The following is a 24893-nucleotide window of genomic DNA, read 5'->3' as shown; positions in this document are numbered from 1 at the left end:
CACTTGGAACCGTGTACGAATGAACATAAAATCGTGGGTAGGTTGAATATACGAGTTGCGGACTGGCCCATTACACATTATCAATAAACAACATCAGAGCAGAGCTATAGGGCTAGAGAGAAAAGCTCCTCTACTCATACTCTGATGGCCTTGTGTCCAGGATCAACTAGGAAACTGGCATTATTCATCATAATACGTATAGTTCAACAAACCAGTGGAACCTCTGGTAAGATCTTGATTTTAAAATATTATGGATTGGAGCACCATCCAAAGACTCAATATGTGATCATGACTGAATTTAAAGATGTATTGCAGAATTGTAAGGAAGGGAGAACTGGAACAAGTTCGTTCTTAACGATGGATTTGTGTTTCGTGCTAACAAGCTATGCATTCCAGCTAGCTCCGTTCGTCTTTTGTTGTTGCAGGAGGCGCATGGAGGAGGATTAATGGGACACTTTGGCGTCAAGAAGACGGAGGATATACTTGCTACACATTTCTTTTGGCCAAAGATGAGACGGGATGTTGAGCGTTTTGTTGCTCGCTGCACTACATGTCAAAGAGCTAAGTCACGACTCAATCCTCATGGTTTATATATGCCTTTGCCTGTACCTAGTGTTCCTTGGGAGGATATATCTATGGACTTTGTTTTAGGTTTACCTCGAACAAAGAAGGGGAGGGATAGCATATTTGTTGTCGTGGATAGGTTCTCGAAAATGGCACACTTTATACCATGTCATAAAAGCGATGATGCTGTTAATGTTGCTGATTTGTTCTTTCGTGAAATTATTCGCTTACATGGTGTGCCAAATACTATTGTTTCAGATCGTGATACTAAATTTCTTAGCCACTTTTGGAGATGTTTATGGGCTAAGTTGGGGACTAAGCTGCTTTTTAGTACTACTTGTCACCCCCAAACTGATGGACAAACTGAAGTAGTCAATAGAACATTGTCTACTATGCTTAGGGCTGTTTTGAAGAATAACAAGAAAATGTGGGAAGAATGCTTGCCTCATATTGAATTTGCTTATAATCGCTCATTGCATTCTACTACTAAGATGTGCCCTTTTGAAATTGTGTATGGTTTCCTACCTCGTGCACCTATTGATTTGTTGCCTCTTCCATCTTCAGAGAAGGTTAATTTTGATGCTAAAGAACGTTCTGAATTGATTTTAAAAATGCATGAGTTAACTAAGGAAAACATTGAGCGTATGAATGCTAAATATAAACTTGCTGGAGATAAGGGTAGAAAACATGTTGTGTTTGCGCCTGGAGATCTTGTTTGGTTACATTTGCGTAAAGATAGATTTCCTAATCTGCGCAAATCAAAGCTAATGCCACGTGCTGATGGTCCTTTTAAGGTGTTAGAGAAAATAAATGATAATGACAACAAACTTGAGCTACCTGTAGATTTTGGGGTTAGTCCCACTTTTAACATTGCAGATTTGAAGCCTTATTTGGGTGAGGAAGATGCGCTTCCGTCGAGGACGACTTCATTTCAAGAAGGGGAGGATGATGAGGACATCAATACCATTGTTACACCCACAGCCCCTACTGTGACATATACTGGACCAATTACTAGAGCTCGCGCACGCCAATTAAATTACCAGGTACTTTCGTTTCTTGGTAATGATTCTAATGTTCATGAGATTATGATGCTGCCTAAATTGGATACATTTGTTTTGCTTTCAAATGAAGGGCCTAGCTTGGAGAAGGATGAACATTGGAGCAAGAACACGCATGAAGTTGATGGCATGCGCAAGGGGATCAAGAACGGAGTTACAAGTGATGATTTCAGGACTTTGAAGCCGCCATAAGGAGTGCATGAAGCCATGGACGAAATATACAAGATGCCACTTCATAATATTCGTCCATAGGCTATTCTAGGTGCTGCGTCACCTTATTAATGGGCCAGGCCCATGTAATTTCGAAATACTTAAGTATAGGCTATTTTTAGAGTCCGTATGTGTGGGGAAACAAGAGTTAGGGTTGGTTTCGGACCCCACCCTCAAGGGCCACGAAATTCCCCCCTCTTCCTCCATATATACAGCCCTTAGGGCGTCGTTTAGACTTTGGGTTTTGTTTAGATTAAAAGTTCGCCATAGCTGCAACTTCGCGTACTTCGTTTGTGTCCAACGACCAGACCAAGACGTCACAGAACCCCACCTTGATCAATAAAGCTTTCATCTTATATTCGCAATATCCCGATTGCAATCTCAGTTTCTTGCTTGTTCTTCGTTTGCTCGCAGGAAACAGACCCTCGTGGTCAGGTTGATCGTGCTCCGGCGTGGTCAATAACCCTCGGAAGTTGGTTTAGCGATTGCTAAGGCGCGACGTCTCGCACGTTCGTAGTCGGATCGTCAAGGTCGACTCCCACAGAAAACGATAGCCACCATCTCATCGAAACATCGGGACACCTTAGCCTCTATCAACAAAGTATCCATATGAGGTAGTAGCCATGCTTCATGTGCATCGAAGTGGAATTGTGAGAGGAGAGATGTCACCTCGGATTCAAGAGCTCTTGCACATGATCGAGTCATGGGTCCACTAGGCACTTGATGAGACGATGGTAGGACCATGGGGATGACCTTGGGATGCTCCGCATCATCTCCCTTCCCTTGGGGAAGATCTGACCTCGGATCGAAATCCTCATCACCTTGGTACGGGGATAGATCTTTGACGTTGAAGATGTCGCTCATGGAGTACTTGTCACGTGGGATGTCGATCTTGTATGCGGTGTTGTTGTAGCGGGCAAGCACCTGGAATGGTCCATCTGCTCGTGGTAGTATCTTGGACTTGCGTTCGTTGGGGAAACGTTCCTTGCGAAGGTGTAGCCACACAAGATCTCCAATGTTGAATATCATGTGATTCTTGTTGATGTTGAGCTTGGTCGCGAGTCGTTGTACTTGGAGCTCAATGGTGTGCCTTGTATCTTCATGCATCTTCTTGAGGTGGTTGGCTCGGTCACTCGCGTCCATGTTTGTGCGCTCGTGGAGTGGTAGAGGTAGGATGTCCAATGGGGACAACGGGTTGAAACCGTAGACAACCTCGAAGGGGGATTTGCCGGTAGTCGAATCTTGCGCGGTTGTAGGCGTACTCGGCGATGGGTAAGCACTCCTCTCACTCCTTGATGTTCTTCTTGATTAGCACGCGAAGAAGGGTGGAGAGCGTGCGGTTTGTCACCTCCGTTTGCCCATCAGTTTGTGGGTGATAGGCCGTGGAGAATAGAAGCTTGATTCCGAGCTTGGCGCATAAGGTCTTCCAAAAGTAACTCAAGAACTTGACGTCGCGGTCCGAGACGATAGTCTTTGGCACACCATGTAGATGCAATATTTCCCTACAAAAGAGATTAGCAACATGTGAAGCATCGTCTATCTTGTTACAAGGAATAAAATGTGCCATTTTTGAGAAACGGTCCACAACGACAAATATAGAATCTTTCACATTGCGATTCCTAGGCAAACCAAGTATGAAGTCCATGCTAATCTCTTCCCATGGTTGGTATGGAATCGGTAGAGGCATATAGAGGCCATGAGATTGAGCTTTGGACTTAGCTTTGCGGCATGTCGAACATCGGTTGGTGAAGCGATTGACGTCCCGAAACATCTTTGGCCAAAAGTAGATCTTCGAGAGCGTGGTGAACGTCTTGTCACGTCCGAAATTTCCCATTAAGCCTCCTCCATGTGATTCCTGCAAAAGCAACAAACGAAGGGACAACTTGGGGATGCAAAGTTTGTTAGCTCTCATAAGATACCGTCTTTGATGTAATAGCGTTCCCAAGATGTATTCGACAAACACTTGGCATAAGGAGTGGCAAAAGTTTCATCATGCTCATACAATTCTTTAATATGCTCGAAGACAATGACATCTAACTCAAGTTGCGTGACTAGCATGCATATGCGGGAAAGAGCATCCGCAACGATGTTTTCTTTACCCTTGATGTACTTGATGACATAGGGAAAAGACTCAATGAATTCACTCCATTTAGCATGATGCTTGTTCAACTTAGTTTGACCCTTAAGATACTTGAGAGTCTCATGATCGGTATGAATGATAAACTCATGGGGACGAAGGTAATGTTCCCATTCATGTAAAACGCGGACTAAAGCATATAGCTCTTTGTCATAGATGGGATAGTTGAGTTGCGCTCCGGAAAGTTTCTCACTAAAGTAAGCTATAGGGCGCTTCTCTTGCGTTAACACACCTCCTACACCATTACCACTAGCATCGCAATGAATTTCAAAAGGATTGTCGAAGTTGGGTAAAGCAAGCACGGGAGCATGAGTAAGCAAATTATTAAGCTCATTGAATGCGGTATCTTGGGATGGTCCCCAAACAAACAGCGCATTCTTCTTGCTCAAAGCATGCAAATGCGAAGCAATGGTGCTAAAATCCTTCACAAAACGACGATAGAAACCCACAAGACCAAGGAAACTACACACTTGATGCAAGTTGGTTGGTTGCGGCCAAGTCTTAATAGCATTGATCTTGGACTCATCTACATGAACACCCTTAGAAGAAACAACAAAACCCAAGAAAACGAGCTTATCAACACCAAAAAGGCATCTCTCCATATTAGCATAGAGACGCTCTTTTCTAAGAGTTTGCAAAACTGTGCGGACATGGGTGACATGCTCTTTGATAGATTTGCTAAACACAAGAATGTCATCGAAGTAAACCACAAGAAATATACCAATGTAAGGGCGAAAGACATGATTCATAAGGCGCATAAAAGTGCCCGGAGCATCCGAGAGACCCATAGGCATGACTAACCACTCATACAAACCAAACTTGGTTTTGAAGGCAGTTTTCCATTCATCACCCTCTTGTATGCGGATTTGATAGTAACCACTCTTAAGATCAATTTTGAAAAAATATAGTGGCACCACTAAGCTCATCTAGCATATCATCTAGGCGTGGAATGGGATACCTATAACGAATGGTGATAGCATTGATAGGTCTACAATCGGAGCACATGCGAAAACTACCGTCACGTTTTGGCACAAGAATGACCGGTACGGCACAAGGGCTCAAACTTTCACGCACATGTCCATGCTCTATGAGATGCTTTACTTGCCTTTGAATTACTTTGGTTTCTTCGGGGTTGACGCGGTAGGAAGCTTTGTTCGGAATTGGTGCTCCGGGGATGAGGTCGATGCGGTCCTCAATGCCTCGTAGTGGAGGTAGTCCCGGAGGTAGCTCATCGGGGAAACATCTTGGAATTCCTGCAAAAGAGAAGAAAACACTAGAGGAAGAGTGTAAGAAGTGTTAGTTTGTGGTGCATTGTCCTTGCACACGAGGACATAGTGTAGGACACTAGATGGGTTCTCACACGCTTCTCTCATCTCACGTTTGGTGGCAAATAGAACTAGGTTCTTGTTTTCGCTCATCGTGGACGTACTCAATTTGGGCTTGTGGCGCCCACTCTCTTTTTGGTGGCTCACTCTCTCACCATTCTCTCCACGATCGGTGGCTTGCTTATCGGCGATCACTTGGCTTGGAGACATGGGTCGTAACACAAACTCCTTTCCTTGCATCTTGAAGCTATAGTGGTTTGTATGCCCATTGTGGACGACTCCTCTATCGAATTGCCATGGCCGTCCAAGGAGAAGATGATAAATGGTCATTGGGATGACGTCACATTCCAAGGTGTCTTCGTAGGCGCCAATTTTGAAGGAGACTTGTACTGAGTGCTCGACTTGGATAGTGCCGGAGTCACTAAGCCATTGCACTTTGTATGGATGTGGGTGCTTCATCTTGGGCAATTGGAGCTTGGAGCAAAGTTCTTCGCTTGAGAGATTGTGACAACTCCCTCCATCGATGATGACCTTGACGGATCGTCCATTGATGCCGGCCTTGGTGTGGAATATGTGGCATCGTTGGTCTTCTTCTTGGTGGTGTTGGAGAGTCAAGACTTTGGAGACAACAAGTGCGGGACTTGAGTCTTCATCACAAAAGACTTGTTTATCTTCATTGTTCACTTGGCGGTGCATGGCGACTTGCTCAAGGGCTTCCATTTCTCCTTCGCTCATGGAATCATACGTGCCATCGTCGTTGAAGATCATGGTGCGCTTGTTGGTGCACTCATAGGACTTGTGGCCTCGGCCGCCGCAAGTGAAACACTTGAAGGAACTCGTCTTGACGGTCTCATCGGTAGGGGTTGATGATGATGAAGCTCTCGGCTCGAAGTTGCTCATATTAGGATTGCTTGTAGTTGGCGAAGCTTTCTTGGAAGTCGACTTGTCGATGTTGGAAGTAGAGGGTCTTGTAGTCGGTGTTGGAGTCGTTGAAGCTTGGTTAATGGAGAAGCCATATGACTTGGATGAGAACTTGGCATAATTGAAATCATCTTGCACTTGGCATTCCGCTTTGGTAGCTTGGTGCACGAGCTTGATGAGATTTGAGTATGGTTGGAAGTCGGCGATCTTCTTGATAGGATGATTGAGTCCATTCAAGAAACGTGCCATTGTTTGCTCATCATCTTCCGTCACATTGGCTCTTATCATTGCAATCTCCATCTCGTTGTAGTATTCTTCAACGCTCTTGGTTCCTTGCTTGAGTTGTTGGAGTTTCTTGAAGAGGTTGCGGTTGTAGTAGGTAGGCATGAAGCGTGCTCTCATGACATCCTTCATTTGTGCCCAAGTAGTGATGGGTGGTTCACCTCTTGCCTCGCGGCGCACTATGATTTGTTCCCACCAAATGAGGACATAGTCTTTGAACTCAAGGGATGCCATCACGATCTTCTTCTCTTCTTCATAATTGTGCAAACGGAAGATCTTGTCAACTTTCAATGCCCATGAAAGGTATTCTTCGGGATCGTTGCTTCCGTTGAACTTGGGCATGGTGAACTTGAGCTTGCCATAGCGTTGCTCTTCATTGTGTTAGGTCGGGGATGATGACGCCCATGTTGTAGATGATTGTTCAACTCGTGGTGCTCTTGATGCGGAGGGTTGTCAACCTCGTGTTGCTCTTGTCGCGGAGGATTCCCATTGTCGTCATGCTCTTGATGAACTTGATGGTCTTGGCGAGCTTGTGGAGGAGCGCGTCGAGCTTGAGGAGGAACTAGACGATGCATGCGAGCTTGAAATCGTCGTTCTTGAATTTCTTCGCGAAGTGCTTCCTCTTGTTCACGGGCTTGTCAGCCTCAGTCGGCAACAGCTCGACTCGCATCGCGCAGAGCTTGTTGCGCCTCAAGTGCTTGAGCGTCACGAAGTTGTTGTTCTTGATGTTGTGTCTCGGCATCTTGTGCATTTTGGTGTAGACGCGCGCGTTCTTCCTCTTCATGTTGGCATTGTCGTTGCCGTTCTTGTGCTAGCGCAAAGGCTTCTTCGGTTTGACGTCGTCGATGTTCTTGCGAGTCGGTGTCCCGAAGTGGATTGAGGTTTGCTTGACGCTTGTTGCGTGCGGCACGTCGAAGAGTGTTTGAAGATGGTGTACTTGAGCCAGAGAGGGTAAAGCCGGAATGGCGACTTGAACGCCTCCTTCTTGAAGTGGAAGAAGAGCGGTTGAGCAACAAAGCGCGAATCTCGTCCATCCTTGCGTCATTATCTTGCTTGTGATCGTCGAGCTTGTGGTCGAAGTAGTCCCTTGTACGTTGCTCGGAAAGTCGCAAGTCGGCGGCAAGGTTATCGATGCGTTCACCCATAGCTTGTTGCTCTTGATGCAAAGCACGTTGTGCACCAAAGAGGTGACTCTTGGTGACGAAGGAGTTCATGTCGTTGTCTTGCTCCATGAAGAGTGGGTTGGTAGAAGTACTTGGCCTATCCATCATTCCAAGACAAATGTGAGTGGTAGAAAGAGAAGAACGAATACCAAATGTACCTTGACCGAAGTTGAAAGTGAATCGATGATCACTCCAATGTAGGACAAGGAAATAGCCCAATTGGTATGAATTCTCGTCGGTTTCTCACACCTACACAAGTAAAAACTTATGGTGGAGCTTGGTTAGGATGGTGGCGCAATTTTTAATGTGAATGTAAGAAGGATTCAATAATGTTGGAGAAGAGTCGCAAGATGCAATGTAACAAGTAGACCAAGCATATAAGGTACACGGAAACACACGCGCAAAAAAGATAAGTGGGATTGTGCAACCAAGGGTGAGCCAAAATGTGGAATCCACAAAAATGCTCTTGTTGCACAACACTAGAGAGACACTAGCACGATTGCACGATAGGCGGATATAAGAACTTGTGCACAACCTACTTAGCAAAAATGCAACGACTTCTATCCCAAATATGTTTTATGCAAGGTGTTGCTATGATATGATCCAAGATGATCGAGTATGACAATCTTAATGTTGTATGATGCTATGGTTCTTGCTTAAAATCTCTTTGCTTATCTTTCCTCTTTGCTTAAAAGCTTGGTTGGCTCTTTGATGTTTGAGCTCTTTTCTCATGCAATGCTTGACGAACCAAGATAGCAAGTGAGTATGCGATGACAACTTTGTGACACAAGAGATGATACCAATATAGGCAACAATGATGTATGTATGTATGTATGCTATGGGAAGTATGATCACTAATGTGCACAAGTCTCGTTGACGGCAATACTCAATGGCTAGTCTCGATGGGTAAGCAACGCAAAGGAGTATGGCTATGATGGCTATCAATGTAATGGCAAGAGTGATATGTCCAATACCAAGATGAGGTTACTGGTCTTGCTTCCGGTATGGTGTCAAAATGGTGGCACGGATACCAAGTCGTAGTTGAGGTGGTCGTTGTCGATGACGCATCCGTGGTGAAAATGAGCGGCGGTGATGTCGATGTTGAACCGTACCTAGATAGCCGAAACACAAAAGGATACGGTACCGCAACTCAAATTCTCAAAACCAAGTGCGACAAAAAGCGTCGGAGTAGGTAGCAGGTAAATTGTGGTGTGGGTTGGGATATTGGAAAGGTTTGCGGAAAGTCGGTGGTGGTGTAGCAGATGGTGTGGTGGAAGTAGCGGTCGTCCGGAAGTGGATGGATGTCCTGTCGCCGGACGTCCGGTCGGGTCGGAAATCCGTTAATTTCAGCTCAGGTTAGAGGTTCCGGTCGTCCGGAAAGGTCGGACGTCCGGTGGTTCCTGCGGCTCCGGATGTCTGGTAAGTTGCGGTCGTCCGGTGGGTCGGGGTCGAAAATGATAGTATCTCGTGGATTTTGGATGGATTTCGAGGTGGAGATGGTGGGGGGAGGCTAGATCCACTTGCAACACAACAAATTCACGGATCAAAACCAACAAAACATCATAAAAACTCACAAATCACAAGAAAAATTTTCGGGCTATTTTTGTGGGGATTTTCGGAATAGGACGAAAAATAACAAAATCAAGCTAGAAAACGAAGCGGGGGCTCCGAAATCGTGATCAACCTTGCTCTAGATACCAAGATGATGTAGGGTAGAGACCCTAATCGCCCGATCTTTCACGAAAGGAGCAGATCCCGGGGAAATCATGAAGAACATGGGGACGAACGGAGGGAAAACACAAGAGGAAATCACTACACTGACACGAATAAGTCACACATGGGCTAGATCCTTGAGTGCATAGGTAGAGATACACGAATCCACGGACAACTAAGGACGATACACGGTAACCGGTTCTTCTCCGTGAGGAGGTCTTGAATCCACAAGGGGATCTTCTCCGGTGGAGGCTCGAATCTCCGAGGAGAAGGTAACCAAGTGGACGAGCAAATCTCTCTCACAAATATGATCTAAACATTTGCTAACCCTAGAAAGGAGGTGGGAGAGGTCTATTTATAGTCTAAGTGCAAATGGGGGCGAAAGTAGGGGTACATGGGCCTCAGGCCCGAATCTGGATGCAGCCAGGTACCGGACGTCTGCTGGTGGCTGGTCGTCCGGTGTCTCAGGAGCGGCCGGTCGTCCGGTGTCCTCCGAACGTCCGCTGGTTCGGCTCTGTGATGGGGGTGCTTGACATCCGAAAACGTCGGGCTTCCGCTGATGTTGGTTCGGATGCAGGTGCGCCGGTCGTCCGGTTCGGACCGGTCGTCCGCTCATTTGCTTCGGGTGCAGGGGCTCCGGTCGTCCGGTCTGGACCGGACGTCCGCTCGCTGGGGCTTGGCTGATGCTTCAGGCGCCGGACGTCCGATCCCGGCCGGCCGTCCGGTGGCTGGGACTTTTCCTTCAGCCCTCCTTCTTCTCCGTCTTCTTGTCCATCTTCCTCTGCTTCTTGTCCTTGCTCCTTAACTTCTCCATTGTACCTGAGTATGCACAAAGTATCCATATGAGGTAGTAGCCATGCTTCATGTGCATCGAAGTGGAATTGTGAGAGGAGAGATGTCACCTCGGTTTCAAGAGCTCTTGCACGTGATCGAGTCATGGGTCCACTAGGCACTTGATGAGACGATGGTAGGTCCATGGGGATGACCTTGGGATGCTCCTCATCATTGGGAGTGATTCTTTATTGCACTTTGAGGGATGATCATATGGTCCAACTATGTTAGCATTGTTGAGAGATCACACGAGCGGAAGTACGGACCCTAGGCCTTGTTTTTAAGCATTGAAATACCCTTTTTGTGCCCGTTTACTATTTGCTACCTTGCTGTTTTTATTTATTCAAATTATAAAAATATATTTCTACCATCCATATTACACTTTTATCACCATCTCTTCGCCAAACTAGTGCACCTATACAATTTGCCATTGTATTGGGTGTGTTGGGGACACAAGATATCTCTTGTATTTGGTTGCAGGGTCGTTTGAGAGAGACCATCTTCATCCTACACTTCTCATGGATTGATAAACCTTACGTCATCCACTTGGGGGAAAATTGCTACTGTCCTACAAAACTCTGCACTTGGAGGCCCAACACGTGTCTACAGGAATAAAGTTGCATAGTAGACATCAGTATGTTTGCCATTCTAGATGTAAATGTTATTCTCCACATACATGGTCAAACTTTGTGATATTTGACTTTTCAAAAAATCTATATGCTATGGACCAAAGAGAGTGCCTAAGTCGAGAGAGATCAAGATGGACGCATGGGGAGGGAGAGAGGGTGTGTTTGTGATAGAGAGATCCCCTCGAGAACGTGAGAGGACTATATGAGTGGGATATCGAGGGACGAGGTGTGTGCACGATAGAAAGATGCCCTGAGAGAAATCGAGATAGACCATGCACATGTTTGTGATGGAGACTAAGAATTAGCTAGTCATATACATATAGGGGGGACTGCATGTGCCTACAATTGAGTGAGAGACCATCATACTTGGCTAGGCATGAGATTGTGTGTGTGTGCGTGTGAGATGGAGAGAGAACGAGGGAGAGAGATAGAGTTTTAGATGGGTATATCGAGTGCGAGTGAGATATGTATGTGTATGTGTGACCCAGGGAGATGGAGAGTTTAAGAGAGAGAGAGAGAGAGGAAAGCTCCGAGACGACAGAGTGGTGCGTGAGAGAGTTACGGGCAACGAGCCAAGGAATTTGTCTACGTACGATGAGTGCACCCAAGATATTTAGCTTGCACTAGAGAATCATACATAGTGTGCGAGAGATACCTATAGATGGAGTATATATGCATGTGAACTAGAAAGACGCCCCCCACACACACAAAGAGAGAGAGGGAGAGGGACCAACAAGGTTTGTGTGTTGGATGCGTGCGACATAATTGAAGATTGTCGGAGAGAGAGAGAGAGAGAGCAGGAGTCCGGGACAGGGGGAGGTCGCATTTTATGCATCAAAGACTGATATAAAACATGTTTCGGTATAAACTTGCATTCAAATATTTAAATTGGAGAACATGTTGTCTGCAATCCCCACATGAATGGAGATATGTGGATATCAAACAATTCATTAATTTGACTTTCAACACGTGCATGGAGTACTATAATATTGTACAACATGCTACTTGATTGAGGTGTTCAATTTTGGATTTAGTTCACTATTTTGACTTGGTGAACGAGCTATTTCATTGAATCGAGATATTTCATTCTGGGTTTGATTCCCGTTTTTGAGTGGGTCAACTATTTGTCATATAGTAAATCGTTAGCAACGAGCATGTAAAAAGACATTACTCCCGAGCATCATCTCCAATCTAAAAAAGAAGTGGCAAGCTAATATTTCAAAATTTGATTCGAATCGACTTGGTAAGGTAGACGTGGATGCTCGTTCTCCCAAAATTTGAACGAACAGTTAAACACCCTCTGCTCGGTGGAATTCGCCCGAGAAAATAAATGGGAGACGCGAAATTACCGGCCTATGTGGGACACGCATCAATTGGCCCGTTGTACATTGAGGGTAGGTTTGTAACTTCATCCAAGCGCGCCTTCTCCTCGGCCGAAATGACATGTGTCGAATAATTCATAAACCATGGTCGGCAAAACACCCTCTCCTCGCCCGAAATCGCTCGCACCGACTATTTCAAAACACACCCTCCTCGCCTAAAATAGCTCGCGCCCACTATTTCAAAACACGCCCTCCTTGCTCGAAATTGCTCGCGCCCACTATATTTCAAAACACGCCCTCCTCGTCTGAAATCGCTCGCGCCCACTATTTGGGAGAAGCAAAGTTACTCTACTATCCCCGACCCTCACTACATAGACCCAAGCTGAGAAGCTTAAAGGCAGGGTAGAACTATAACTCCCCCACATTTCAGAAAAATGCGTCCGTAAGACATGGTCCCCCTCCCAATTCCCCATTCATACCTCATGGGCGCCAAATAACCTTCTCCCCAGAAGCTCCCTTCTCCTTAGCCGCAAAACCTCAGCACCTCCTCCATAGCGCCCCCACCGCACCAAATTCATAGCCGCCCTCCTCCCTAATGCCGAAGACGCTGTCCATTTGCCGTCGTGCACTGGGCCGTTTGCCTCTCACTCCTTGCTGCCGGAGCTGCCTCGACGACGGCCCCGTGAACCGTACCGGAGCCAATTCACCCCCACCGTTGTTCACGGTGCCGGAGCAGCTCCAACTTCGGATCCGTCCAGAGCCCCAACGCTGCTTCCCCGTAGCCATCGATTGTCACGACATCTCTGCTTCCCTACCACCAGTAGCCACCGCAACCGCGCTAGCCTCACCGACTCGGCATCTGGAGCTGCCTACTTCACCGGGCCGCCAGATAGGTCGCACCCTCATCTCAAATCACTTTATTTAGGCGTCAGTTGTCTGAATTTTTATTCTGGGCTAATCGATTCCCAATGGGAAGCAGCACCCCTCGAGGCAGCGGAGCTCCTAGGCTGCCGGTTGGCTTGTGTCTAACATAAGGGTGCGGGGGCGCAAGTTCACCGCAGAAGCAGCGCTTAGATGGATATCTTAGAGTTGTGTGGGTTCAAGGTATTGCCGTTGCCGGATCTGGATGACGACGAGTATTTGTGGATTGTCCCGGGGGCGGCGCAACCACATCAGTGCTGTGGGCGGGGAGCGGGGTTTTGGTCGGGGCCACGGACGGCGGAGGCAGTCTGCTCTGCTGGCTCTTCGGGGAAGATTCCGAACAATGTCAGCCGGGAGGCACAAGACGACCATCATGCCATCCGGCGTAGATCAGACAGTACCAAAATAAAATAAAGTCGCATGACCACAATTTAGTCTTCAGTCAACAGAGGTGTGACCACTCTCGTACCTTGCTGTTGATCTCTTAGGGTATTTCTTCAGATCAGAGATATGTGTCGTTCTTAATATTATGCGTTTTTGGCATCTTCAGCCACACCATCTTCCGACTCATCGCAGCTGCTCCAACAAGGGAAGCATGCACCAGAAGGGAGCTAGAGTCCCCACTCAACAGTTCCCTGCATCGCATGCGTGTGCCCGACATGGATAGCCACAACAACTGCAGGGCCATCGACAAGTCAGCACATGATGCTCACTCCTATGGATGGCAGCCAGATAGGTTGTACCCTCATCTTACTTGTGTGCAACATTTATGGCTTTGTTATTCATCTAAGCATGGAAAATAGATTATCACATTTCATTGTATATTCATGCTGATCTCTTATGAGTCTTGTTCAGGAGTTAACGTTGTTCCATAGTTCAGCTAAGAGACTTGTTCTTTAGGTAACGATGTTCCATAGTTATCATCCATCAGCCAATGCTATCCCACAGGCTGGTGATTATAGTATTATACCACTTCTAGCATTACCTATCTTGTTCTTTAATACTTTTGTGTGCCATCTAGTTAATCTCGAGTACAAACGATACATATTATGTAGCTTTCATCTGTGTTCTCCCTTTAGTTTTTGAGACCTGTTGTTGCTTGTTAACCCCAGTCCTACTATTTATGTCGTCTCCTACAGACACTCGTTACATAAATCTAACTAATAGTTGTCTTCCATGCATGTTAGATATAATTGCACACACTAATTTATCCACAAGAACCTCATGGAGCAATGTAACGGCCAACAAACTTGACGTCAATGGTACCCAATATGATGGAACATGTAAAGGCAATTCTTGAAAAGACTTGCAGAAAGATGATGAATCCTATTCACCCCACAAAGGTCCTTGCTCTAACTTGGCCGTGATATGGGTACAACATGCATATATTGTCCTGCAGTGCATGTACTCTGTTGCAATGCCTTGTGCTTAGCCTGCTGACCATGCATGTAAATATGGCATGCCTTCTTGTTTTCATTACCTATTCCATTCATGATAACATGTTTTCAAATTCAAGTACTGTCATTCGACTCTATCGCAATGTCATCTTCTTAGTTTGGACATCATGCTTCTGAATATCTTATGCATTGTTATTCATCAGTATGTACTTCATCTGTCTACCATACCATGTTCTTTTTTTACATTGAAGTGCTATTCTACTGGTCTCTTGCAATGCCATCTTAGTTTCCCAATCATACACGCATATGTTGCCTTAGTGTTTTTCTATATGTATTCCACTAGCATGCAGTTTTACATTCTAGTAGTGTTTTTTAAACCGTTGTCCTGTCGTGTCCCTAGCTCTTACATCATAATCCCTCCATCCGGATTACATGTCGCGGAAATGGATAAAACTGGATGTATCTAGAACCGAAATATGCCTAGACCCATCCATTTATTTCTAGATGGAGGGAATACATGTCAATATGTCATGCATTTCTATTCTTCAGTAGCTATTCCATCTCTGCAACATGTTTTATAATTGAAGCACCATTCTTCTATATAAGGCATGCAAGGGGAAGACAGCTATGTTAGAATCTGAAGGGTTACAAACCAGATCTTTGCAAAAGATCCAAACGCCAGGAGATAATAAACCAACTGCAATTTTCATAGATACTGCTCCAACACAGAGAAACCCAACTCCCACTGATAATAAGCAGATTCCAGTGGCCAAAGAATTAGTCTGCTCCAGTCCAGCAAAAATATGTCAACTCCATTTGAAGAAGCGTGTGTGTATCCTCGCATCATGAAATTTTATAGCATTCTGATCATATTTTCTACATGTTTCTTACCCATCTCTCTTTTAGAAAATTAGGTTAAACGATAGAAGATTTCCTCCATTGGGATCATATTCGAGGAAAGTAGATTGCAGGAATTCTATGTGCTCCAATACTGATGTAAGTACCTGTTGTATATCACTATATTTTTACATCAGCATGTTTTTTGTTAATCGGCATGAATCCAACCTTTATCTGATCTAAAATTAGTTGTAGCAAAATGATAAAGGCGACATCCTTTTGAGGACTTCAATTGGCAGCAAGTAGCTGAGATGATTTTGACAATCAGCCTTATAGTTGATTGAAGACCTTGATCTGATGAATCTCGTGATCTAGGGAGCGTAAGGCTTCAATTCAAACGGTGACAGAGCTACATTGGCCAAAGTCCTCATGAAGAAGTCATGGTAGTTGATAGGAATACCATGTATGATGTTGAAAAGCAGATTCTTCATGATGCCAACAACTTCTTCATCATCAGAGTTGTAGCCATTGATTGGACTAGGGGTTTTGGTCAATATTTTGTAGATGGTCCTTGGCACATAGAGCAATTCCTTGACGAGGAATTTGGTTCTTGGAGCTTGGCCTGGCTTCAAAGGCTTCATTAGAACTTGCATTAGATGGTTTGAAAGTTCAGGTTCATCATAGATTCGCCTTGCAACTTCGGTGGGAGGACTGACTGGGATGGCATGATGTAATTCAGAGGCCGGAGCTTTGTAGTGAGTATTTTCAGTCATCCAGTCCAGCACCCATGAATTGGCATCTTCAACATTTCCAGTAATGTGCAGTGAGGCGCAGAATTGAAGAATGAGTTCTTCATTCCAATCGCAGATGTCAGTGTAGAAATTGAGCAGCCCAGCGTCATGAAGAACACTGAGGACTGGGGTGAAGCACGGTAGAGACTCCATATACACATGAGGAATTTGCTCATAGTCAAAGATCTTGTCCTTATCAAACAGAAGTGAGGAATAGAAGTTCATCTGGCTGGCAGTCCAAAAACGCTTGCGACGAAGACGAGCAGAGTCATATGGATTGTAGTCAGTGAAGAAAATGTTCTCAGCAAAGAAGTCATTGTCGGTGTCAAAACCGGCAGATCTCGGGTAGGGGTCCCAAACTGTGTGTCTAAGGCTGATGGTAATAGGAGGCGGGGAACACAATGTTAACCCAGGTTCGGGCCCTCTCGATGGAGGTAATACCCTACTTCCTGCTTGATTGATCTTGATGATATGAGTATTACAAGAGTTGATCTACCACGAGATCATAGAGGCTAAACCCTAGAAGCTAGGCTATGATTGTGATTGCTGTTGTCCTACGGATTAAACCTGTAACGCCCTCGATGCGACTATAGCTCCCACGTGTCGAGGCATGACTTAGAGGCATAATCGCATTGAAAGCAATGTCGCAAGTTAGGCAATCTTCACAACATCCCATGTAATATAGATAATAAAAGGGGAGAAACATAGTTGGCTTGCACTCGCCACGTCAATCAAAGTACATAAATAGCATTACAACATTCAAACACTCATGGCCCGACTACGGCGCCAAAATAAAAGATCAACCCAACATGCGACACGGTCCCGATCGCCCCAACTAGGCACCACTACTGATCATCAGGGAAAGACACGTAGTATCGGCGTGAGTCCTCGTCGAACTCCCACTTGAGCTCAAGCGCGTCATCTGGAACGGAATCATCAGGCCCTGCATCTGGTTTGGAAGTAATCTATGAGCCACAGGGACTCAGCAATCTCGCACCCTCGCGATCAATACTATTTAAGCTTATAGGTAAGGCAAGGTAAATATGAGGAGCTGCAGCAAGCGACTAGCATGTATGGTGGCTATCCTATTCGCAAAAGAGAGCGAGAAGAGGAGGCAAAGCGCGAACGAGTAACTAGAGGGCATCCTGCGTCAAGCATTACTCCAACACCGTGTTCACTTCCCGGACTCCTCCGAGAAGAGACCATCACGGTAACTCACACAGTTGATTCGTTTTAATTAAGTTAAGGTTCAAGTTATCTACAACCGGACATTAACAAATTCCCATCTGCCCATAACCGCGGGCACGGCTTTCGAAAGTTCAAATCCCTGCAGGGGAGTCCCAACTTAGCCCATGACAAGCTCTCACGGTCAACGAAGGAATAGACCTCCTCCCGAGACATTCCGATCAGACTCGGTATCCCGGTTCTACAAGACACTTCGACAAGTTAAAACAAATCTAGCAACACCGCCCGAATGTGCCGACAAATCCCGATAGGAGCTGCACATATCTCGTTCTCAGGGCACAATTGGATAAGCAATCCGTACAACTAAAAACCAGCCCTCGAGTTTCCCCGAGGTGGCGCTGCAAGGGGCTCTAGGTTGGACCAACACTCAGGGGAGCACTGGCCCGGGGGGGTTTAAATAAGATGACCCTCGGGCTCCGGAAACCCAAGGGAAAAAGAGGCTAGGTGGGAAATGGTAAAACCAAGGTTGGGCATTGCTGGAAAAGCTTTAATCAAGGTGAACTATCAAGGGGTTCCCATTATAACCCAACCGCGTAAGGAACACAAAATTCGAGAACATAACACCGATATGACGGAAACTAGGACGGCAAGAGTGGAACAAAACACTAGGCAAGAGGCCGAGCCTTCCACCCTTTACCAAGTATATAGATGCATTAAGATAACATGGCAATATAATGATATCCCAACAAGTAAATAATGTTCCAACAAGGAACGGTCTCCAATCTTCACCTGCAACTAGCAACGCTATAAGAGGGGCTGAGCAAAGCGATAACATAGCCAATCAACGGTTTGCTAGGACATGGTGGGTTAGAGGTTTGACATGGCAATTTGGGAGGCATGATAAGCAAGTGGTAGGCATCGTAGCATAGGCATAGCAAAAGAGCGAGCATCTAGCATAGCAAAGATAGTAGTGATTTCGAGGGTATGATCATCTTGCCTGCAAAGTTGTCAGAGTTGACTGGATCCTCGAAAGCAAACTCAACGGGCTCCTCGTTAGCGGACTCGTCTCCCGGCTCTACCCAAACAAGACAAACAAGCAACAAGGACACAATCAACCACGTGCAAAGCTCAAACAATATGATGCAAACATGGTATGCTATGCGGGATGCGATATGCGATGCATATGCAAGATTTGACAAGGAATGAATGAATCTTGCCTCAACTAGGAAATCCAAGGGTGCCACTGGAAAGGTGAGATGAAATCGCTTGAAAACGATATAAAGATCACCGGAATCGGAGTTACGGTTTGGAAATGGCAAGCAATTCAAATATGGCCACGTTCTGCGATTTACAGCAAGTAGCCATCTAAATGCAACAAGATGAACATGCTACAGCACTCAATCATGGAAACAAAATACATGGCAGGGATCCACTCATGATGCTTAACAAAAGACTAGCACTGAGCTATGGCCAATTCATCCATTAACAGGATCAAACAAGCATGGCAAAAATGCATTTGGCAAACAGATTTCAGACTTAGTGAAATTAACACTTGTCTGGAATTTTAGATCAGATAGCACTCTTTGGAGCATGAAAACTATATCCTACAGGACCTGAACATGGCAAAGTAAAGCATGGCACGAATCTACTCAAAGAGCTTAACAAAAGTCCCTTAATGACCTTGAGCCAAAAGGGATCATAAAATACATTTGCAAGCATGTGAACATGGCAAAAACATAAACAGTTCTCAGACTTGGTGAAAACTGGAGCATGCTGAAACAGATATCAAGTAGGCATGTTTACGAGCTCGATGCACTCACTACAGAGCATGTCATGACAATCTAAGCATACACCCATCAATAATACACAAAATTCAAGCTAGACATGGCAAGAACAATAACATAGCATGCACGGATCAACTACAACATCCTCGGCAAAATCGCTAACAAGTAGACAATCTGCCCAGATTCACGAAATAGCAAAAGTAGAGCTCGATTGACTCAATCTAGGCTGCTCCATAATTGCAAAAAAGACATGGATAGATAGAGCACTACAAGATTAACAAAACATCCTTACTGATCATCCTCAAACGAGGCACGGATCACTAGGAAACAACATGAACATATGGCATATTGAGATAAACAGTTCAAGGACTTAGTGGAAATGCTAAGTCCCTGAAATCACTATTAACGAATGCTCCACTTTGCAAGCTTGTGCTAGTGACCACTCACATCACAAAAATACATGGGTTGCACCTCTGGATAGATGGCAAAACATATAACAATACACATGTAGAGCTCAGGGGCATATCATGCACACAATAATCATGGCAAAAATGACAAATATCTAATTGGAGCAGCAGATCTGACAATTATCTCAAATAGCACTCTTCCAACAGCATTTTGGGCATCAAGATGAACTCAAATGAAAATGATGCAATGAGATGAAATGATGTTCTCTCTGAGACGAACATTTTGATATGCTATATGCCCAAAATGGAGCTACGGATGCAAAGTTACGATGCGATGAACATAGCCAAATATTTAGGGTTTCGGGCAAAAAAGTCAACCAAGGCAAGATCCGGATCCAGATCTGGTTGGGCGCGGTTTACGAGGTTGGTTGGCAACTGTTCACCGGCGACGGGGCACGGCCGGAGCAAGCGGATGAGGAGGAGGTCGGCGGCGGTCGGGCACCGGAGCCGGAGATGGCGGCGCGAGGCGGATGGAGCAGCGACGGCGGTCGCCGGAAGCGGCTCCGGCGTGGGCTTGCGGCGGCGGCCCGGTGCGGCAAGCCGGGCGGCGGCGGAGCCACCAGAGATGGCAGCGCAGTGCTCCGGGAGGCCGGCCTCGGGGAAGAGAGGCGGCGGGAGGCGAGGAGCCTCGGGCCCGGTCAGCGTCGTGGAGGGCCCGCGGCGGGCTTCGCGGGTCGGGCGCGATTCGCGGCGAAGTGAGGCTCGCGGGAGCTGATGTGGCGGTGGAGGCGCGGGTCGGACAATGTCCGGCCCGGTGGATTTTGTCCGGCGGCGGCGGGTGGAGATGGACCTAGGGATTTCGGGGGGAAGGAGAAGGAGATTTTCGGGGGTGTCGTTATATAGGCATAGAGGGAGCTAGGAGAGTCCAAATGAGGTGCGGTTTTCGGCCACGCGATCGTGATCGAACGCTCTAGATGATGGAGAGGGTTTTGGGCAAACTTGGAGGGGTGTTGGGCTGCAACACACACGAGGCCTTCTCGGTCCCTCGGTTAACCGTTGGAGCATCAAACGAAGTCCAAATGGTATGAAACTTGACAGGCGGTCTACCGGTAGTAAACCAAGGCCGCTTGGCAAGTCTTGGTCCAATCCGGAAATGTTTAATCCCCACACACGAAAGAAAGGTAGAAATGACCACCGGAGGAGAACGAAATGCCGGAATGCAAAACGGACAACGGGGAAAATGCTTGAATGCATGAGATGAACACGTATGCAAATGTAATGCACATGATGAAATGATATGAGATGCATGACAACGACAACAACACACGGAGACAAAAACCCGAACCCAAGAAAATAAAATAACTTAACGCCGGAAACGGCAAGAGTTGGAGTACATAATAGGTAAATCATATCCGGGGTGTTACAAAACCCTCTGGTTTATATAGACACCGAAGGGGGCTAGGGTTACACAAAGTTGGTTTAGAAGGAGATCTACATATCCGAATTGCCAAGCTTACCTTCCACGCAAAGGAGAGTCCCACCCGGACACGGGACGAAGTCTTCGACCTTGTATCTTCATAGTCCAATAGTCCGGCCAAAGTATACAGTCCGGCTGTCCGAGTACCCCCTAATCCAGGACTCCCTCAGTAGCCCCTGAACCAGGCTTCAATGACGATGAGTCCGGCGCACAGATTGTCTTCGGCATTGCAAGGCGGGTCCATTCTCCGAATACTCCATAGAAGATTTTGAACACAAAGATTGTGTCCGACTCTATAAAACAAATTCCACATACCACCGTAGAGAGTATAATATTCCACAAATCTAATCTGATGACAACTTTTCATAACGTGACATCCCGCCTTGGTCTGGTCATTACGAACCATTTTCCCAGCCTGCTACTGCACGTGTTGCGAGGAAGTTTTATAGGCACATCTTGTCGAAGCAGAGATCGTGTTCCCCTTATCACAGGATTCTCATCAATACGGGTGTGGGTAACCCAATCGTGCTTGTTAGTATGACTCCTCGATTTTAGGCAAGTTCCAAACGGCCATGCGGAGGACGCTTGATATTCACCCTCTTTATAAAGGGGCTAAGCCCTGCCCTTTTCTTCTCGCGCTCGGTCCTTCCCCTCCCCTACATCGAGTTCCAACAACCAAGGCTCAGGCTAAGCGCTTCAGACCTTCAACCATGTCCGGATCCAACCTTCAAGGTTGGTGGATCGCCTCCTTTGTCACAGAGGAGGACATCAAGAAGCTAAGGGAAGCCAGGTATCTGACCGCTGAAATCTCGCACAGGCTGCCTGCTCAAGGGCATGTCATCCCCACTCCCGGACCCAACGAGAGTGTCGTATTTGTTTCCCACTTCCTCCGAGGGCAGCTGCCCCCGCCTTCCGCTCGGGTGCCCCGCCGCAACTGGCGTCATGGGTCAACAAGGGGCTGGACTGGGGGCCAGTTAATGACATGCTGACATTGCAAAGTCGCATCCGAGATCTCCTCAAGAGGGATGTCAATCTTGTCAAGGTAATGCAAGTTATGCTAGTTCGTCGGGTCCTGCCATGCCAACGTCGATCTCTCCGTATGTGGGAGTTCAACCCGGAAGGACCACGAACTATTCAGCAATTCTTCGGCGTGACGCTCGAAGAGATGTATGGATTGTTTCTTCGGATCATGAATAAAGTGTCCGGACACCACCGAGGATGCGGGTCTCAACTGCAACCGTCCAGATACCCACGTAAATAATTCTGCGGCCGAACATGCTATCTTTTTATTTGTCACAACATCATTTTGAAGAAAAAAACGATCTCGGCCAGGACTGGATAAGAAAGGCAGAGATGATCAGGTGTTCGGCCCCCCTTCCCGAAGGCTCACCGAATCCTGTACTAGCCAGGATGCTTCAGCACGCACCTTATCAAGTGCCATCAGGGGAAGATAAAGGGAGGAATAAAGAAGCCGAAAGCGGGCTTCACGCATTACTCATCCAAACCGGGGGAATTAGTGTCTCCGCGAAGGAGGATAATCAGGGAGAAGAATCTAGAATCCCCTCTCCCCAAGGAAGGAAAAGGACCGCCTCTGAAGACTTGGAAACGAAGGTTTCCAAACGAGGGAAGAAACCTTCGCTAGGGGGCCCTGCCCCGGAGGGCGTCCTTACCGCACAGTGCCCACAAGGGGGCCAGCCCTCCACCGAGCTGTAAGTGAACAAGACTGCTTTGGTAAATATATCCTGTTTTATCTCCGCGGACAATAACCGAGACATATATCTTGCAGTCCGGCTCGTAGCCCTTCTCGACAGAGTTCATCTTCGGGGGATCTTCTTCCGGAGATGATGGAGAGCGAAACGCCTCCCCCTGTCTCCCCGCCTCCCAGGGCGGACGACCCTGAGGTGTCATCACGGAGGATTTCTCCTAATCCGCCGAGGCTAAAAGGAAACCCTTCGGCCACCCGAAGTCCGGAGTATTCGGCTCCTAAGGAGAGCAACAGAAAGAGTCTGGGATTGTCCGATGCACAACCGGACGCACTGATGGGTCTTTTGGAGCAAGCGTCTATCTCAGAGGCGCATCGTACTTTAATGGGTACAGTGGTTGAGAGGATTTCATCCGCCCAAAGTGGGTTGCATGAGGCTTTTACGAGCCTGCTAAGATGTTTTGAGGTACGCAAAGTAATATAATTTTTTTGATGGTACCGCACACGCTAGGTGTGCTCTATATAGATAGTAGCCCGTGAGACTCTGGTTGCTGTCCAGAGGCGGCAAACAGAGGATCATAGTCCCAGGTAATGATCGTGCTACTTTCATGTGCATGCGGCTGAGGGTCCGGTGGCTGGCCGGACTGCTGAGTTTGCCGGATTGAGGCAGCAACTTGATGCGGCGGATGCCAACATTGCGCTTGTGAACAAGCGGCTTGACGAGGCACAGGGTATGTATTTTCGGGTGGTCAACAAATATTAAGAGGATCATGATGCTAGTATCTATAATATGTTGTGACTGCAGATGGAGCTGCCGTCATGGAGACCCTTTGGATGGAACTTGCCCGAGCTAAGGAACAAGCCAGGAGAAGTGATGTGGCCGCCCTAAAGGCGGCCAAAGACTTAAGAGCCGAACAGGCTGCTCATCGCCAGAGCGAAGATAAGATAGCCAAGATGGTTGTTGAGATGAAAGATGCCGCCGGCCGGTATGAGCTTCCTGAAAAGGAAACCCAAGAGAAAGTGGCTGACCTGAAGAAAGCCATGGAAGCGGCCAAGGAAACCCGCTCTGAAATCAGAGCGGCGAAGGAGGAGCTCCGTCAGGCCGGGGGTATCACGGCTGGGAAGCCCTTTTTGTTGCGGACGAAGTTTGAAGATTTGAAGTATGCCCCTCTGGATCAATTATGGAGTGCTGCAGACACGTACTTGGACTTGGCAATGAGTGCTACTGATGCGACTGAGTTTTTCAAAGATGAGAAAGATCATGAAGTGGAAAGATTGTTCTGATCGCAGTTCAGTGCTCCAACGCGTCCGTTGCTGTTAAATGAACAAATGGCCGAGTGGGCCAAGCTCCATAGGTTGTCTAGACTTGCCATGAGGTCTGTCGTGGATCATCTTTGGCCGAAGGGACCAGGGACGAATAGTTATTTTGGTTTAGTCCAATGATTCCTTGGTGTTGTGCCGCATATCAACGCTGTAAAGAGCTCGGACTGCATAGAGGGTGCGCGGATGGCTCTTTCCCGTGTTAAGACTTACTGGGAAGAGATGAAGGCCACCGCTATCACAACCCGGGATCCGGCCGTAGGCCCAGTCCCGGCTGAGCACTATTTTGAAGAAGTCCTAGAAGTCGCTCGTTTAATAGAGGCTCAGTGCTCGAAGAGTATCATGTTCGAGTGACATGTATCCCAATTGTAAAAACAATGCTATTTGGATTATAAAGGTTGTGTTTATACTTTTGCCTGAAAGTATTATGATGCCTCCTGTGCGGCCGTTTATGTATGTATATAACCTGAAAGTTTGCAGTCGACGGCTTCAGCTCCCATGCACATAATGCGGGGGTGTTCGGAAAAGCGCGTATTCACACTTGACCCAACGTCTTGGTCCATTAAGGAGGTGATAGCGCGACGAACAAGGCAATCAGACTATATAGCTTTAACACTTTCAATTAGCCATAGGAGTTTGACGGTGGGGCTGCTATATAGCCCCTGGTACTTCCGTGCTCATCCGAATATGGTGCGCGTACATACATGACCGGGAAACCGGTCCTTCGTTAATGCGGAGGAATCGCGAAGATTCCGCTGAGTCATCGAGTGGTTGACCAATCTCGCGCTTTAGCATGACAGTCAGTTTACGAGTTTCTCTACTGAGGTGCTCTTCCAGATGAACCAGGGCACAATCGCGGTAGTTCTTCCGGTGCCACCTTTGCCGATAGAGCGGAACGTAAGGTAGCAAAACACGGG

This window comes from Triticum urartu, chromosome 3 (assembly GCF_003073215.2).
Source record: "Triticum urartu cultivar G1812 chromosome 3, Tu2.1, whole genome shotgun sequence".
NCBI classification, from domain to species: Eukaryota; Viridiplantae; Streptophyta; class Magnoliopsida; order Poales; family Poaceae; genus Triticum; species Triticum urartu.
The sequence above is the reverse complement of the archived record's forward strand: the minus strand, read 5'-3'. Positions refer to the sequence as shown.